At 42.2% G+C, this 6,050-nt stretch overlaps 1 protein-coding gene across 1 annotated transcript in view; it reads right to left on the bottom strand.

Moving 5' to 3' along the window:
- The window catches only part of LOC101862228 (coiled-coil domain-containing protein 18), a gene marked incomplete at its 3' end in the record, with an annotated part of 139,162 nt that overhangs the window by 113,127 nt on the left and 19,985 nt on the right, over nt 1–6,050 (bottom strand).

Raw genomic sequence — 6,050 nt, 5'->3', positions numbered from 1 at the left:
GTTAAAATAATGGGTGGTTATTTTGTTCTAATCGTCGTCGTTGTTGTGGTAGTGGTTGTTGTTGTGGTTGTTGTGGGAAACCCACTCAAAACCCCCCGGGGGAATGACCCAGGACCTTTTTTTTTCCTTCCTGGGCCACTCCCCCAAAGATATCAAATGTTCTTCACCCCCTAGCCCCCCTTTGTTTCCCAATCCCGGGGAATCGGGTGCTCGCCCTTTTTCGGCCATGGGGGATTGTGGGCGTCTTCATAACCCTGGGGTTTTTTGGGTGTTTCTTTCCCTTTAAAAATACTCTTCTCCTTTTAATGAAAGTCGACCAATTTCCAATTGAAGGAAGTGGGATAGCTTGCCTTCAGAGATTAGAAGTCGAGATTTTTCCTTTTTAAAGAAGGGGGGTCCCCCGTTTTCAGAGGTAAAATAAGCGAAAAAATAGCTCCATTATGAAATTCACCCGGAGGGTATTCTTTTTGCGGGGGGCCCTTTTGGAAAACTTGCAGCCAGAGGGGATTCTCCTCCCCCCCCCCTCCCCCCCCCCCCCCACCACCCACACCTTTTTCACGTCTGGCCCCAACTTGGGGAGCAGCAGGTTTCATTTACAGGAAAAGCGTTGCGAGCGACAGAGTAGAGTAACCAACCTCCCACCTCCCTTTTTTAAGGCGAGTCCCCTCCAAGCCCCCCCCCCCCCAAAAGGTTGGTGACTGAACTTTAACGCAGAACTAAAATTTCTTCCACCTTCAGTCACCAAAAACCCTCACTCGGTGTGTGTGCTCCCTTGCACACGATACAAAAGGAGAAGTTGAATCGTAGAAGGTGTCATTTTTATATATTATTATGACAGACATTCTTTCTCTTCTAAAAAGACTTGCTCCATTAAATGATGACATTGACCATCACACTTACTACAACGTTGGTATATTTTGTGAAGGTAGCGTGGTGGAATCAGGCTCTCGTCAAAACAATCAAAGTGAAGAAACTTGCCTTTTTCCTCAGGTTTGTGAATTTTTATCAAATCTTTGTTTTTTTGGCTCGACACCGTACATGCCCATTAAGGAACTATTTCTGTGTGGATATTTTTCTGAAAAACGTTGATTAAAAGCACAAAAAATTTTAATTTTCTGTTACCACCGACTCTTAAGCTAAGGAAATAACTAATCTTTGGCGGCCATTTTCTCACTAGTTTTACCTCTGAAAACAAGTAACCCCTCCTCCTTCATTCGCAAATATCTCGACCTGTATTCAAGATAAATGGATATTTTTTTCATCCAAATAAAGACAAGTGAACAAGCTTTAAGATGATACCAATAACTCTACATGCTTTTGAGTACTATTTGTGACTGAATTGTTTACAAATCTATTGAAAATATCAACAGAAGATTCGGCTGTTCATTGAAGCCAATAACAATTTCTTTTCATTTGATATTCAATACATGTCCATTCCACAAAAGTTGATGCTCCTCAATACATGCGCGAAAACCTTTTTACGCTTCGCACAATTCTGCCAAGCCCGATCTTTTTAGGTCAATTTTGAATTACCATGGCTTAGGCGTCTTTTAAGATTGAAGAATTGTAAATACGTCAGATGATGCAGAATGCATTGAGATCAAGCTTTATTTAATAGGTATGCTGCTTGAGTGGGTAGTGCAAGGCTTTATCAAGATGATTCGGTTACGACATTTTCAAGTTTCTTTTGGACGCCAAAAGAGAGCGAGAGAGAGAGAGAGAGAGAGAGAGAGAGAGAGAGAGAGAGAGAGAGAGAGAGAGAGTGTGTGTGTGTGTGTGTATATGTGTGTGTGTGTGTGTCTGTGTGTGTGTGTGTGTGTGTTTGTGTGTGTGTCTGTGTCTATAGTTTGTGTTTTTTGGGTTTTTTGTTTTTTGGTTGGTTGGAGTGGGAGAGGAGGGGGGGGGGCTGTCAGTTTTATTTGAGGGTTTTGTTGTTGTTGTTGCTTTGTTGATGGGTTTTTTTTGGGGGGGTAACAAAGTTTGCAGATATAAAGTGTGTCACTGTGTGTATTATGTGTTGTTGTAAGTACGATAATAAATATTTCTATTTTAATTGGCGGAAACTTGAGCACTTTACCATATTATATGACATCATCATCATCATCATCATCATCATCATCATCATCATCATCATCATCATCAATTATGTCAGAGATAGTCTGGTGTATAAACTAGTGGATAGAACGATGAAGACAGTAACAGAAACGCTGACCATCAGGATAAGAATGACAAGAAAAAATTCGATAACTGCCTCTAATGTCTACTGCCCATCCAAACACAGCACAGGTCAAACCATCCAGCTTGATTTGAACATCATCCCAGTGTCGCCATCAAGCATCATCTGCGGTGACATCAATGCGCCTTCCCCAATCTGGGATGAGATTCAGTCAGAGGAGGCACGAGGAGAAGATGTAGTTGAAAGGGCGGGTCATAAATCGCTTGGCGTCCTGAATAATGGTTCTATCACCCGAATCAACAAAACAACTGAGGCTGGCAGCTCGCCAGATGTCACGCTATGTGCAAGTGTCAAGAAGAGCAAATGTGCATTGTCGGTGGATGGATCTCTGTGGTTCTGATCATTGTGCAATCATCATTGTAGTGAACAGTGCAATTAAACATCAGTCAATCTTTGCAAAGGCGCCACGCTGGAGAAGCAATGGAATGAATTGGCCAGACTTTCGAAATGAGATTAAAAGCGAGATGGATAACTAGCCAGAAACTGACATTCTGAATCCGCGAGTCAAACGTTTCAATGACGTCTCACTTGAAGCAGCGTATGCCCTTTTCATGAAGGTGAAGCCGTCCAAGAAACCACGCTTGGATAACTCCCAAGTGTCGTGGACTAATCAAGAAAAGAAACCAGCTAAGAAAATAATCTCCACACACAGGGAGGGATAGTTACAAGCTTGCAAGGATGTTTCAGAAGCTGTCCAAGAAGCAAAGACTGACCAGTGGAAGGAGGTAGTTAATGGCGTGATAAATGATCTGGACAAAAGGAAAATTTGGAGTTTCATCAGGTCTCTAAATGGATCACCAGAAACCAACTCTTCCAAACGAAGTACTGAAACACAACGGTAAAAGGATAATATCAGCAAAAAAGAAAGCAGAGTTTTCTGCCCAGCATTATGCAAAAATCAGAAAGCTCCAATTTATCAAAGAGGAGCGCAGATGAAACAAACTCCGATTGAAGCGCTCACTGCATGATGATGTGAACAGCGAAGATTTGCAACAATCATACCCAGACTTCATCATGAAAGCGCTGAAGCGTGCCATAACACAAATGAAGAGTGGAAGTGCTCCAGGACCTGATGATATACCACCATCTTTCCTAAATGAGCATGAATTCTCAGCATAATAATATGTAATCTGTTCACATCGTCGCTGTTCACATCGTCATACAGTGAGCGTTTCAATCGGAGTTTGTAATCTGTTGCTTAACTAAGCAGCGTGCCCACAATGCAGGCATATGGCACTTATCGTTCCTCTCTTGATATCTGGCAAGTCACCTAGTGATATGACATCCTTTGGACCCATTAGTTTGATATCATGTGTCGTGAAAGTTGTAGAAAGGATGCATGCTGAAAGAATGTACTACCTGTCAGAGAAGAATGAGTGGATTGCAGATATTCTGGCATGCTTTCGCTAAGGTCATAGCTGCACCGACCAGATCATCAGAATATGCCAGGAATTGAGGATGGTTTTCAACAAAAGCCAACATTCCATCAATCAGTCCTAGTCCTGCTGGACTACTTAACTCCAAAGCATATAATACGGTTTGGCTAGAAAGACTATTACTGTCAATGGCTGAGAAGGGAGTTCCGTTGCGTGCAATTTAATGGATCCATGGTTTCTTGAGAAACAGACAAGTCCACTTTCGCCTGAATGGAGAAACAAGCAAAAGCCAGAATTTCGAACAAGGGCTTCCCTAAGAAGCTGTACTATCGCAGCTGCTGTTTATTTTCTTCATAAACAACCTTGGAGAATCCCTCCCAAACCCTGAATCACAAAACCTAACTTCCGCAAAGCTGATCTACTACATGTCCGCTGATGACTGCACAATACTGGCCAGTCGTGCAAAGAGATAAAAAGCAAATTAAGCGACACAGTAGATTGTGGACATGATTGTGAAATGGAGCAATGATTGAAAACTTACCTTGAATGCAACCAAGAGTGAGGCGTGCTTCTTCTCGACAAGAATGAAGGAGGCAACGTGGCAACCAATAATTTAGATCGAAGGGAAAAAGATATCATTCAACCCAGCTCCACGCCTGCTGTACGTCTATCTGGATATACAGCAAACCTTTAACAAGCACATTGAGGAAGTGTCCAAAAGTGCAACCTCAAAAATGAGGATGATCGGTGTTGTCAGCAACTCAAAATGGGGCTGGGGTAAGGAGTCGCTCAAGAAGGTATATCAGATGTTTGTGAAAAGCAAGATTGATTATGCATGGCAACCTTGGCTGAGTGAAACCAGTGCAAAGGCCCTGCACAGAATACAAAACAAAGCCTCTGCCTTGTATCAGGTCAGCAGAAAACAAAAACATATGCACTGCCCTATAAGACCAGAAATGAGCACTACACCACCTATACAAAAAGAACATGCCTCAAGTCTATAGAGATGGCTAAGCCATTGCCAGACAGCCATCATAGAAAGAAAGCCCTTGATCAAGCAGTTAAGTCTTAAAACAGCAGGAGAGTTCGGTTTCAGGTGGGCACCGATCTAGCAGATCACCTCCCACCTGAAGCAGGGAATCGATGGCCAATCAATTTGGTGAGAGCTTTTCCATGGGAGACCCATGTCGAAATCTAAATCCAGACAGAATTGAGAGAAGTAAAGAGCAAAGGTGATGATCCTGTGAAGCTGCAGACGATGTAATCAAGGAGATTGGTGCCGATGTCACAATTTTTACTGAAGGATCAGCTGTCGCTGGATACCGCGAAGGTGGAGCAGCACCAGTAGTGATAATGAATAATGAACCACCACAAACAGAAATCATAGAACTAAAGTTGCATTCATCACATGACTATGAAGTCTGCTGCACAATGGATTGTTGACATTTGCCACAGTAGAACCAATGTGCAGATCTTGACCGACAGTCAGTCCCTCTGCAAGGGACTGCTAGGCAACAGCTTAGATATAAATGATTTGAGCCGCAAGATCAGTGAAACCACATTCACAATAAAAATCCAGTGAATTCCAAGCCATGTAGGAATTTAAGGAATGAAGCTGGAGACCAGGCTGCCAACGAAGCCAGAGAGATTGAAGGAGACAGACAACCAAATGCATATCGAGGAGTCTTTCCAATGATCAAGAGGGGAATCAGAGACCCACCATGCAGAGCTGAGTACCAGCACCTGTAGGATGTGTATTCTGGGTACTCCAATAAGTACATTTATGAACAATTTATTACATATCCCTGGGACCAGGTTGAGCTAGCGAGACTGCAGTCGGACCATCATTGGAGCATGAGATGGTATATGAACTTTTGTGAATGAAGAACTCAACCCACGTTACCGAAGCTAAAAAGGAGGATGCAAACATATATTTGAATGCATAGGAACAATGGCAATTCGAAGGGAGTTATTTGGACGAGTGGATGTGCCTCTGAGTATAACGACAATGAAGCCGAGAAAGAGCCTCGATCTCGCTCGAAGATTTCCTCATGGAGTCCACCAAGCCCATTAAGGAAACAACAAAAAATCATCATCATCATCATCTTCATCATCATCATCCTCCTCCTCCTCATCATCATCATCATCATCATCATCATCATCGTCATCATCATCATCATCATCATCATCATCATCATCATCATCATCATCATCATCATCATCATCATTGTAAACAGAGAATAAAAAAAGTTGAGACTTGGTAGGATTTCCAAAATATATTAATATAATACGTTCAACATTTCGCTGTATGGATTCATCAGGATTTTTCTTTTAAATAGCAACGATTAGATTAGAACTACACTCTGGAAAAACATACATCACAGTCACATTGCTTATCATCATCATCATCATCATCATCATCATCATCATCATCATCA

This window comes from Aplysia californica, unplaced genomic scaffold (genome assembly GCF_000002075.1).
Source record: "Aplysia californica isolate F4 #8 unplaced genomic scaffold, AplCal3.0 scaffold01050, whole genome shotgun sequence".
NCBI classification, from domain to species: domain Eukaryota; kingdom Metazoa; phylum Mollusca; class Gastropoda; order Aplysiida; family Aplysiidae; genus Aplysia; species Aplysia californica.
The sequence above is the reverse complement of the archived record's forward strand: the minus strand, read 5'-3'. Positions and strand labels throughout refer to the sequence as shown.